The sequence below is a fragment of the Anolis sagrei genome, chromosome 5 (assembly GCF_037176765.1).
Source record: "Anolis sagrei isolate rAnoSag1 chromosome 5, rAnoSag1.mat, whole genome shotgun sequence".
NCBI classification, from domain to species: domain Eukaryota; kingdom Metazoa; phylum Chordata; class Lepidosauria; order Squamata; family Dactyloidae; genus Anolis; species Anolis sagrei.
The window spans coordinates 192812849-192825676 of NC_090025.1; the positions used below are offsets into that span (position 1 = coordinate 192812849).

Genomic DNA, 12828 nt, shown 5'->3' on the forward strand with positions numbered 1-12828 from the left:
GAGGAAGTTCAGTATATTTTGTTCCATGAATAAATCCAATAATAAATTTGGAATGCTGCAGCAATTTGCCATTAATGCACAAACATGATGCAGGTCCCATTAGTTAAATTAATGCTTATTCTGGGAAATAAGTCTTGTTCATAGACATACTAGGTTAACATTTTGTATTCACCCTCATTCCTCTAATTCCATAAGAACTTTGTTAGATCTGATCAGAGTTTTCTTTTGGTGAGTCTGGAATACCCTGGTGGCAAGAAGAATAAGTACCATTCTACTCTCTGTGTATAGTACGTTTGGCGGGGACGAGGGACAGGGCCTTCTCAGTGGTGGCCCCTCGGCTGTGGAACGCCCTTCCTACAGATATTAGATTGGCCCCCTTCCTGTTGACATTTTGGAGGAAAGTGAAGACCTGGTTGTTCGAGCAGGCATTTGAATAGGCAGTGTAACGAACATAGGAATATGGAACAAATGGACGATGAGACTGGATCTTGATTTTAACTATGAGACGCTAATGAGATGTTTTATTGATTTATATTGACTGTTTATTATGCTACTGTTCTTAATTGTTTTTAACTGTTTTATGATGTTTTTGAGCATTGATTTTTGCTATTGTTAACCTCTCTGAGTCGCTCCAGGGCTGAGAAGAGCGGTATACAAATATAGTAAATAAATAAATAAATAAATAGCGGAAGTGAGAATCATATAGCCCTCAAAGTGTTGTTGGATTGCATCTCTGTTTTCCTCACTATTGGGTGTTTTGGCAAGGGATTGGCAGCTCAATAACATAATGGGGGCATGCAGTTACCATGCTTTATATGATGTCATACTTCTGGTCCATCTCATTCAATATTGTCCACACCTGGGTTGGGCAACTGTTCCTTACCAGAGCCCCCCTTAGGTAACATTCCCCGCAATAAGCCAAAATATTTTTGCGATTGCATCTTTCCCTATGAACCTGTAAGGTCTGCCGGGGAGATCCTTTTCTGGCTCCCACCTCCGTCTCAAGCACGGCTGGTGAGGATGAGGGAGAGGGCCTTTTTGGTAGTGGCCCCCTGGTTCTCAAACTCTCTACCTAGGGAGATTAGATAAGCACCCTCCCTTGTCTGTTTTCCATAAAGACTAAAAACATGGTTGTTCCAATGTTTAATAATAATAATAATAATAATAATAATAATAATAATAAGTCTTCAATGGGAGGACCAGACTTCCTTTCAGAAAAACTCTTGAAGATTAGAAGGTGGAAGAAGAAAACGAAATGTCAGTGTATTTGAGTTTATGGCTCTTTGCTTTTAAGTGAAGTTTTGGAGAAGCATTTTAGTCTTTTAAGATGAGGAGAAAGTTCCTATTCAGAATCTGAGAAACCACAAAACAGTTGTGTCTTAGGGAACTGCATGTGACCATTGGGCTTCAGGTCTAGACATACTGGCTCCAGGTCTTCAGACCAGTAGCCATTCTTCCCTCAGCTTGGAAGGGACTTCCTTTGGTACCCTGTATTCTCTTTTGGTCACAATTGGAAAAGGCCTAGAGTGTGATTGTTCTTACATAGCAAGGCCTTGTTTTTTTGTTGTGTGCTGCCAACACACATTTCAAGAAAAGGCATTCATAGTCCCATTTACATAGATACTGTGGTCATGAAAGCTAGACCAAAGGAGACTGGGAAGCAGCTTGTTTAGTTTTGTCTTTGAGATGGGAGACACTCAGTCCTTTTATTGCTTACTTTCTGTTGCATTTGTTTTTTTGCTGAGAGAAATGCTGGCCAGTTTCTGCGCTGTGCAGTTCTGAATGCCATTGTTCTGGCTTTTCTGAATCTGTGGAAAGATCACACAGCACTTTATTTTTGCTTCCAGAGGTGAATAATAACATTCAGAGTTCCTCCTGAGCTAAAATTTTTTTGTGCTTCATGGACCAAAGCCTGCATTGCTGCCACCTTCTGTTTCGTTTACAGAATTGAGCAGGTGAAGCCATCTCTTTGCTATTGAGTTCGATTTGAATGTGTTCAGCCTAAAAATAATTTGTTCAGAACAGACTTGCTTGCAGTCAAATTAGCTTGTTTTCCATTGTTGTGCTGACACAGCAACCCCTGAAGCGTGGCAAGTTTTCCCACTGCACCTCTTTCACGGTGATATTTGAGCTGCAGCTTCAGAGACTGCCTCATTAAGCTGTGAGATGTTTCTTCTGGTTTTGGTCAAACTGCATCTCATTGCTTTCTGCTGTGAAGCAAAAAGCAGGAACCATGAGGATTTCCCACCTGTTATCTAATGGAAAGGTAGATTATTTATTTTGATTAAAGCCAACCAACCCTCCTGTTTGTGTTGGAGGCAAATGGAGTATCAACAAAGAGCTGAAGTCAGGTTCTGAAACAACCAGAGAAGGACACACCAGAAGTCAACCACATGTTCTCAAATGGGTTGCTGTTCAGGTTCTGGAGTGGGGAGACTAGAAGGCAAGACAAGATGACGTTGTTATCTTTTCTTGCATTTGGATATTCAGACTGCTATTCTTCTTAGATGAGACTTTTTTTGCCTCTTTAGGTTCTCATGTCTTTGGAAGTTTGCAGTGACCTGGGCATAAACTTAGAGAATGAGGAACACATAGTACCAATAGACTAGATCCCAGGTCCCAACCCACAAACATAAACCAAACTTGGCGACTCCAACACCAGGACTGTACACCCTTCTTTCCATGGCCTACCACCATATGCTTTCTTAGCTGATTAGAACAGAAGAAGAAATCAAAAGCTGGGATATGCAGTTTAACAACACCAGAAGCAGGGGATGCATATTATACCTTTGCTTTCTATCAGTAGTTCTTAACCTGTGGGTCGTGGAACACTAGTGGGCTGCGAGGACGAAAATCTGGTCCGTGAGCCTCCTTCCTCACTATTTATTTATTTTATTTTATTTTCGCTCCTTTCACACTACCTGCTACTCCTTCACTGTCTCTGACTATGGCATATGTTCTGTATCAGAAACTACAGCTGATGTGGTCTATTATTATTATTATTATTATTATTATTATTATTATTATTAAACTTTATTTGTACCCCGCTAGCATCTCCCGAAGGACTCGATGCGGCTTACAAAGGCCGAGGCCTCAACACACAATACAACAATACAAAAAACTAGGCAAATTAAAAACAATTAAAGCAATCTAAACAACAAACAATGAACAATCCACTAAGACACGATAAAACTGGGCTAGGCCAGAGTAAGGGTACAAGAGTTAAAAGTGCTGATGTGACGGGTGAAATATGAGGCTTATGGGCAAGTGCAGCGTGCGGTGTGCGGCGGTCTTGGCTTTAGTAAAGTGCTTATGGGACTTGGTATTGGAGGTTTCCTATTCGGGGAAGGCACATCGGAACAGCCAGGTCTTCAAGTTCTTTCTGAAGACTGTCAATGTAGGGGCCTGTCTAAGATCTTTGGGGAGGGTGTTCCAGAGTCGGGGGGCAACCACAGAAAAAGCCCTGTCTCGTGTCCCCACCAAACGCGCTTGTGACGCAGGTGGGATCACGAGCAGGGCTTCTCCAGATGAACGAAGAGAGCATGTGGGTTCGTAGACGGAGATGCGATCACGCAGGTAGGCTGGTCCCAAACCGTTCAGGGCTTTGTAGGTAAGCACCTGCACCTTAAATAAGTCTATCCAATGCAATTTTCTGAATCAACACTCCAAACCGAATCTAAAGGTGACCAAAAACAGATTCGTAACCCTTTTGGTACTAATGTTGGAGTTGACCCTAGTCAAAGAGGTCCCTGATCAAGTGTTCCCTGGTAAAAAAAAAAAAAAAGGTTGGGAACCACTGCATTATAACATGGAATGGGGAACCACTGGTTGCAAACTTTGTTACAGGTTTCGCTATAAATAATTTCAGCTTTTCATAATGCTTCTCCCCTGCAGGAATTATGTTTTAGTGGGGAAAAAGAAATTGCGAATAAGAAAGTATACCTTCTATTTTTCAAACTTAATTGATGTCCACAGAACAGGTGGGATTTGTGATGATGATTATAATGGAGGTGTATGCTAAGAATGGATGCATGTGTTATATGTGGGTGTGAGTGTGCATTATGTGTCTGATATGTGACATTATCCTGAAAATGCTATATTGAAAGAAAGTGATTCCAAACTTTTAACAATAATTTATTTATTTATTCTCTTTCACTGCCTTATAAAACATAATTAGTACTTGCTTTTTAGTTATGATATTTTGTATCTTGCTCTCCAGATTCACTAGTACTTTGAGGGTCACTTATGACACGGAAAAGAGAGAGTTAAAATGTTAAATTGCAATGCTATGCAATCTGAAAGCTGTTACTAGGAAAAGAAAGAACAGGCACAACAGCAGGAAAGGGCTGAAGCAAGAAGGCATAGATGGAGTTGGGTAAATAAAAATATTTTTGACTTGGGTCAGGTAGAACAGCTGACCTGAGACAGAATGTGATTCTTTGTGAAGAGTCTGACAAATGAGACATTGCAGATGAAAAAGACCTTTTTCTGTGTGTCACCTTCCTCGTGTCATTCTGTTGGAGTATCTGGAGAAGGCCTGAGAATATGATATTTGATTCTTGTGCATCTTCACATTAGAATAGCCAATTCTTTAGCTTCCTGGTCACCAAGCTGTATTGGGCATCCTTTGAATTTTGCTTGGAAATAGGTTGACAGACTTGTAGTCATGGAAGCAATTTAAGAACTAGTGTCAGAAAAACACAGTATGATATGTTTGATCCAAATAATCTAACAATTGTAGCATGGACCAGCAGAAGTCTCCTAATAATTTGAAAAAGTATACCAGGTATATGAGTAAAGTTGTGGAGACTACCAGAATATAATAGTAGCTAGACTGTTGCTTCAAGGATGGGATCCTTGAAGTTACTGGATTGACCTTGAAGGAGCTGGGGGTGGTTATGGCTGACAGGGAGCTCTGGCATGGGCTGGTCCATGAGGTCACGAAGAGTCGGAAACGACTGAATGAATGAACAACAAACACAAGACTGTTGCTATGAAAGAATCCTCAAGGTGATGCACAACAAGGTAGGATACGTAAGAAAGGATTATTATGAAATAATAATTAATTATGAAGCAGTGTGAGACTAAAACCTGGAACCCAGATTTTGTATCCTAACTCAGCCATAGAAACAAATAGAATGACCTTGAGAAAGTCACACTCGTTCAAACCAAGCAGAAGACAATAGCATACCTTTTCTAAAGACATTTTGACAAGGACACTATATGGTAGACTCAGCTTGAAACTTCATGACATCAACAGCATTGTGTGATTAACATTCACATGTTTTGTTCTATTAATTGGTCTCTGTTGGTAGCCAAAACAACAGATCCAGGTTTGCTTCCCCAGTGAATTTCTCTTCTTAGCTATGTAAAATGGCATTGGTTTGTCAGGAAGACATGTGCATTTGAAGAACAGGCTGTAATCTTCCTCAATCAGTGACTAACAGTGTCTGTCTTCAGAGAGAGAAAAAGTGGATCTGACTTTGGCAGCATTATTCTATTTTTATTTGACATGCTGTCATCAGTAAGCATCTGACCCTTGCCACTGCTGGCTTATTATTGAGTGGGATTTACGTTATCCATTAGCGCTGATACGTTTTGTCAGTTTTGATGTCTAGATTTAAGTGGAGAAAGGATACGGGACACATGGGCATTGTGTGGATGGGTGTTTATGTACATTTGCACATCATCACAGCGACGGCCTAGAAAGAAAAGGTAAGAGGACGAGGTCATGATAGAGGACAAAAAAGTGTTTGGGAAACTGTGCAAATATTACTTGGCTCTTAGATTTATGTTTTCTTATTTTTTTTCAGTGCATCATTTCAGATGCACTGAAGTATTTATTTCTCGTGTCAGGGCAGCCAGTCAGTTATATTACATTTCTAACAGAACAAAGCAAACAAACAGAGAAAATACAAAATGTGTGAGTTTGATAGTTGATTAAATGTCCTTTGACCAGTATCTGGCCACTTGGAGTGCTTCTGGTGTTGCCGCAAGGAGGTCCTCCCTTGTGCATGTGGCAGGGCTCAGGCTGCATTGCAGCAGGTGGTCAGTGGTTTGCTCCTCTCCGCACTCGCATGTCGGGGATTCCACTTTGTAGCCCCATTTTTGAAGGTTGGCTCTGCATCTCGTGGTGCCAGAGCGCAGTCTGTTCAGCGCCTTCCAAGTCGCCCAGTCCTCTGTGTGCCCAGGGGGGAGTTTCTCATTTGGTATCAGCCATTGGTTGAGGTTCTGGGTTTGAGCCTTCCACTTTTGGACTCTCACTTGCTGAGGCGTTCCAGCGAGTGTTTCTGTAGATCTTAGAAAACTTTGTCTGGATTTAAGTCGTTGGCGTGCTGGCTGATACCCAAACAGGGGATGAGCTGGAGATGTCTCTGCCTTGGTCCTTTCACTATTGGTTGCCACTTCCCGGCGGATGTCAGGTGGTGCAATACCGGCTAGACAGTGTAATTTCTCCAGTGGTGTAGGACACAGACACCCCGTGATAATGCGGCATGTCTCATTAAGAGCCACATCCACTGTTTTAGTGTGGTGAGATGTGTTCCACACTGGGCATGCATACTCAGCAGCAGAGTAGCACAGCGCAAGGGCAGATGTCTTCATTGTATCTGGTTGTGATCCCCAAGTTGTGCCAGTCAGCTTTCGTATGATATTGTTTCTAGCACCCACTTTTTGCTTGATGTTCAGGCAATGCTTCTTGTAGATAAGAGCACGGTCCAGAGTCACTGAAGTCATAGTTTAGCATTCCAAGAATGAGTCACCGAGAGTTGCAAACAGCATCCCTCATAGAAGAATATTGGAAACATTAGCAACAACCTAGAGATGGAAATAAAACATGTTTGCCCCACTGTTGATAAAAATGGCAGCATTGGCCACGTAGAGAAATTAGTTGAATGGGGATTGAATATATTTGTGGAGAATGAGGCCACCAAAGGCTCTTAGTAGGATGGATATATGTCAGCTCTAGTATCGGGGAGCACACGATGAAGGCTTTCATTTTATAGTCGTGACTTTTGGTGTCATCCAGTAGGGTTCTAATGCAGTTTACTTGGATGATTTAAAAAATTGTATATCAACAGCAAGGATTAGGGGAGTTATGTCAGTATGACCAACTAGGCACTCCATGGACTACTGGAGGATCACATACTGCTTTTGTGATTTGTCTACTTGGACATTAGTGATTTTTTTTTCTCCTTTCTCAAGGGGACATGTGTTCTGGGCTGCTCCTCAGATAGGTTCTTGACTTCTGGCTGGGCATCCACCCCTTGTTCTTCACTTGGTATGAGATTTGGTGAAAGACAAATGCAGGGTTGTAATTTGAATGTACACTCATGAAACAGCATGAGGTCAACTCAGTTTAAGAAAACTTGGTGTTGCACTATTGTCTCTTGAATAACAAAGGCTATCTTTGTGTTTATTGGAATGTTATTTTGTTACTGTGTTTATACTTTTTTCTTCTTCTATGTAATTTTGATCATGATGCTTGCTGTTTATCTTCTGGTTTTATTTTGCTGTAACATGTTGCCCGGGCTTGGCCCCATGTAAGCCGCTCCGAGTCCCCATTGGGGAGATGGTGGCAGGGTATAAATAAAGATTATTATTATTATTATTATTATCATCATCATCATCATCATCATCTCCGGTGGCGCAGTGGGTTAAATCACTGAGCTGCTGAGCTTGTTGACCGAAAGGTCGCAGGTTCGAATCCGGGGAGCAGCGTGAGCTTTCGCTGTCAGCCCCAGCTTCTGCCAACCTAGCAGTTCAAAAACATGCAAATGTGAGTAGATCAATAGGTACCGCTCTAGAAGGAAGGTAACGGCGCTCCATGTAGTCATGCCGGCCATATGACCTTGAAGTTGTCTACAGACAACGGTGGCTCTTCTACTGAGAAAGGGAGATAAGCATCAACCCCCAGAGTTGGACACGACTGGACTTCATGTTAGGAGAAGACCTTTACCTTTACCTTATCTCATGATTTGTGCCTTTGGCACTTCGGAATGGTAGCAAATCCTCAACCAGATACTCATTCACATATAGTCCTTACCCAGAGTTGTTCTCTTTCTTTGGTCTGTCCTGTTGTGCAAATTATGTGAAAGTAGTATTCCTTCTTAGCAGTTTGAAGAATGGATTGTGGTAGGTCTGAGAGTTAAGATGCCAGAGGATGAATAAGGAATTTGGGAATAGTCCTTGTATTTCTCTCCCTCCCTTTCTCACACAATGCTTTTGCTGCTTTTTTAATGGAAATGTGTCTTTACATAGCTTTCCCCCATATGCTGAATGGAAATAGTTCTTAATGAGATCCTCTAAATGTTCAAATGATGAACAGCAAGAGACTGCTTCTGAGGGTGGTGCAACAAAATGTATCTCAGAAGTGCTCAGTATTATACTCAGCCAGCTTTTTCATTATTGCTTCTAATCCCATTTTCTAATCCTCTTCAAGTTTTATTTTGTTAATTTCATCACTGAGATGTAAAGATATTTTGAAAGCAGGAATGCCTCAATGGAGTTCTCCCCTATCAACCCTTTGTAACATCTTATCACTTCTTCCCTCTTTAATATACTTATCAATAACTTCATCTCTTTCCTTTTAATCTTGTAAATTCCATTATCTGAGGCGTTCGTTTGCATTAAACTGTTAGCACCTCCCCAGTACCTCATTTGCATTGACGCGTGCTTGACCTCTCTCCTCTTTCCGTTAATGCATCTACAAGCACTGATATCTCTCTGGAGCATTACCGGTTGCCTGTTAGCTCAACTAATAACGGCCATTCATTTAAGATGATGAAGGTTTATTAAATAAAATGGGTGGTAAATGAAGGTGCTGGAATAGTGGTAACTGACATCATCCCCAGGTTTTTATGCTATTCATCCAATTTGATTCACAGAGTTTGGTATAGAAGTGGTCACAATCACCAAGATGATGTGAAACAAGGCAAAGGTGAAGCTATGTAGAAGAGTTGCTACCACCTATAGCATTTCCTCACTTAAGTTGCCCAAGCTGAGATTCTTTATAAGATAGGTGTAATGTAATATTCTGCCTTTAAATGTCCATTGGCTGTCAAAATTTAGAAATAGCTACTATTGCTATAGGGACTTACTGGTGGGAATAGGATGGAGGCAATTTGGAGGAGAGAGATGCAGTTGGTATTAGCTGTAATGTAGGCATGCTCCATTTGGCTACTGAGGAGTAAGAGAGACTACATTTTGCAAACTGTGACCGTGAAAACAAAAAAGCCATCCCATATCTTTTTTAGAGGCATGTTTTCTTATAAAACTAATTGTTGATATGGGATGAGTAAAATTCACAAACTAACAGTGTTATCCAAAACTGGGACGTCAAAAAGTGTGGGTTCTGGTAAATGTTGCCCTGCTCAGCTTCGGAAGCGGGAAAAAAGCCACACCAAGTAGTACTGCCAACTTCTCCTTTTTCTCCACTTCCATATCAGGGCCTTCTCTGTGGTGGCCCCTCCCCAACTCCAGTAGCAATCGGTGACCGTTGTTCCTCGGAGTGATTGCTTCCCTATCCAAGAAGCCCCTTATTGGCGGAAAGGGGTTGATGTGAATACAGAAGATGGACACAAGATTCTTCTAAAGTAAGACATAGGACCTTATCACGTGGAGGGAGGGTAAGTGGAGAAAGCAGAGTCTTCTTTCCTTCCCTTCCATCGAGGTCCCATGCCTTTCCGTCTTTTATGATGGCAACAGTCAGTCGCCACACATCCTTTATCCACCTTTCCACACTTTTATAAGACTTCTCTCTGTTTTCTCTCGTTGGGAGTTGGTTAACACCAGACTCCTGAAAACACATTCTTTCCTCCATTTCTCTGCTCTGCTGCAATGGAGTCCCATGGGCAACCATCAGAAGTGTCTTTATGTCATAGGATAGTCTCCATAGGACTCTTGTTTCAGCAGCATAGAGCAACAAAGAGAAGATTGCATGGGATGAAGTCCTTGATTAAGTTTCTCTTCACACTGAAGCACTGAAACTGCAGATTGTAATTTGTACCAATCAAAGTAGTGTTTGGGTTGTAGGTTTTTTCGGGCTATATGGCCATGTTCAAGAGGCATTCTCTCCTAACGTTTCGCTTGCATCTATGGCAAGCATCTTCAGAGGTAGTGAGGGCCTCACTACCTCTGAGGATGCTTGCCATAGATGCAGGCGAAATGTCAGGAGAGAATGCCTCTAGAACATGGCCATATAGCCCGAAAAAAACCTACAACAACCCAGTGATTCCAGCCATGAAAGCCTTCGACAATACAAAGCAATGTTTCTAGTTTACCAATGGCTATAAAATGTCAAAGTCTGTGAACTTGGCCATTAAGCAATAAACCTGTGAGTCTGCCCTCATTTCTGTGTCATGATTGGGAAGCATTGGAGCTGGCACGCCAAGACCGACCCCAAGATTTCGGACAACAACAGGGTTATTTATTCAAAATGTGTTCTTTGTTTATTTTCATGGGTATGAAGTGAGACCAGCTATCCTTTTAACTGAGGTACATCTACGGGAGATTTCAGAAATAGATTTAATGTACATTGCAACATTGTCCCCCAAAAGAAAACAAACTTTCTCTCCATGTAATGATAGAATAGAAAATCAATGACTGCCCATATGTGCTGGACCTCAACTCCCAGTAGCCTTAACAAGCATTGGGAATGCTAATAGTGTTGTAGTTGAGTGTTCTAGTAATGTCACCACTGATGATAAGAGTAGTAGAGGAGGAAAGAGAGGTGCTCAGAGTTTGGATGAGGAGCAACAAAGAAAGAGAGTTAGGGAGATATTCATGTCTCCTACAGACGATGACTCATTTGAGGGTTTCTCAGAAGGAGAAATGGAAGAGGAAGGAGATGAAAGCAGGGGTGTAAAACAGATTACTCGGGAGCAGAGTCTGACGAAGAGCGTCAGAGGAAACGGATCCGTGATATACTTGCTGCTCCAACTGAATAATATTTTATGGGCTTCACTGGAAGTGATGGGTGTGGGAGTAGTGACGAGGAGGAGGATGGGTTGGATTGGACTCGTGTGCAAGAAGTTAGAGATGTGTGTACACAACCTACGTCCAGCGACACTTTTGAGGGGTTTTCTGGGGACTGGCAATCTGGTGATACATGGGGAGACCTAAGTCTTGATAAGAGATGGAAAAGCTGGCGAGAGGGGCGTTGGAGTTCAGCTGTGGAGGCTAGAGCAGCTGATAGCGATGAGGAAAGGGCAGAGGACAGTTCATCAACAGATAATGAGTTGTAGGATAAATGTAGGCATTGGAGTAATGGGACTTTGCAGTAGGCAAAGTGTTGGATTCGTGTCTGGGTCTTTGTTGCTGCCGTTTCTCTTGTTGGGTCCTGGAACTACAGGTTGCTGCTTTCTCTGTTTATTGACTGGCTTTGGATTCCTGTAAATGCTGACTTCCCCTCTTTTGACTTCGGATTGCCTGGACACCGACGCTGCTTTTTGGACTCTTAATATCTTTGACTTCAGACTGTTTCTGGACTACGGCTTTGTGTTCTTCCACCTTGTTTACTTGCAAACCTTGAACTTTGTGACTTTGGAGCGTTTTGCTCAACTTTTTGTTTATTCTAGATTGTTTACCAAGTTATGTTTTTGTCTTGCAAACTGCTTGAAACCTTTTGCTTTGGCCAGGAACACTAAAGTAAGTGTCCCTGAGTCCTTTTTGTTGCCTTAACTTTGTTTGGACCTTATCCTTGTGTCTGGCTCTTGAAAGGCGCCTGGATCCCGACAAATAGATTATGGACATTTAGTCAAATGGTTTGGGGAGTTGAAAGGCTTCTTAACCCTCTGTTAAAATAATTGTATGGCATCGCATTACCACATTGTACATTAATTTTATTGATGGAACATGCTACTTATTTCACAAATATTCAGTTGTGTGGCAGTAAAACTACTTTCTGGAATCTTTCTATTGCAGGAATATTATGTTTCCTTTTGTTTTCTTTCTACTAATTTGTCTTTCTGACCTGGAGAATTAGAGTGACAAATATAGAGCATAAAATATTATTGTTATTCATACTAGAGGGACTTAAATAAAAGCTGCAGCAAATTCAAGGGCAAATACAAAAAGAATTATAGGCAGCAAGTTTAGAGTTCAAAATCTTGAATGGCCTCTGAATATTCTTCAGATCCAAGGGAAAATATTTTTGCAGTGGTCTGTTATTGTGGGGAAAACAAACCAATCCTGTTGACCACCCATGTATTCAAATGGGTGGACAAAGCCCGACTGCTATGCGATGGGGACATCCCTGAATGCCGGGAAGTATCATAACTACTGGCTTGTATTTTGTCTTGAACGTGTCAGATTTGCAGCTGACATTGTTCATGAGGGAAAAATGTAATGAAAAGCCATCTTCTGCCAGAAAGACCTCAGAGAGATTTTTATTATGAGGTCCATTTGTTAAGGCCTCTGGTATTAGACATTGTCTCATTTGTAACCACCCCAATTTTCCCTAGAATGCAGCCCCAAAACATATTTTCTGGATCTCTGATATTATTTTGATTGTTTCTCAAGTTCTGATTTACGGGCTTTAATCTTGTCCCTTGTAAACTAATGAAACTCTTGCAAAAGGAGATGAAACGATTGCGCTCTTGGGGAGAAGAGTACAACACAATGTGAGAGAATCTAGACTGATTTTTAAAGATGCCATATACTTGAATGGCTCTGTGTATTCTTCTCTGGTTAATGTATTCTTACCAATTTTGGTAGCCTATCCTTTGTAAGGTGTTGGAAGGTTCATAAACACTGGATATGTTTATGAACTCTTAAACTCTTAACTCTTAAATGCCGAGCCAGTGGCTGGAATGATTGTACTTTGTTCTA

At 41.5% G+C, this 12828-nt stretch overlaps 1 protein-coding gene across 1 annotated transcript in view; it reads left to right on the forward strand.

Annotated features, from left to right (window-relative positions):
* EXOC4 (exocyst complex component 4) overlaps positions 1 to 12828 on the forward strand; it is a 579446-nt gene that overhangs the window by 51187 nt on the left and 515431 nt on the right. The gene's annotated exons all lie outside the window — the stretch shown is intronic.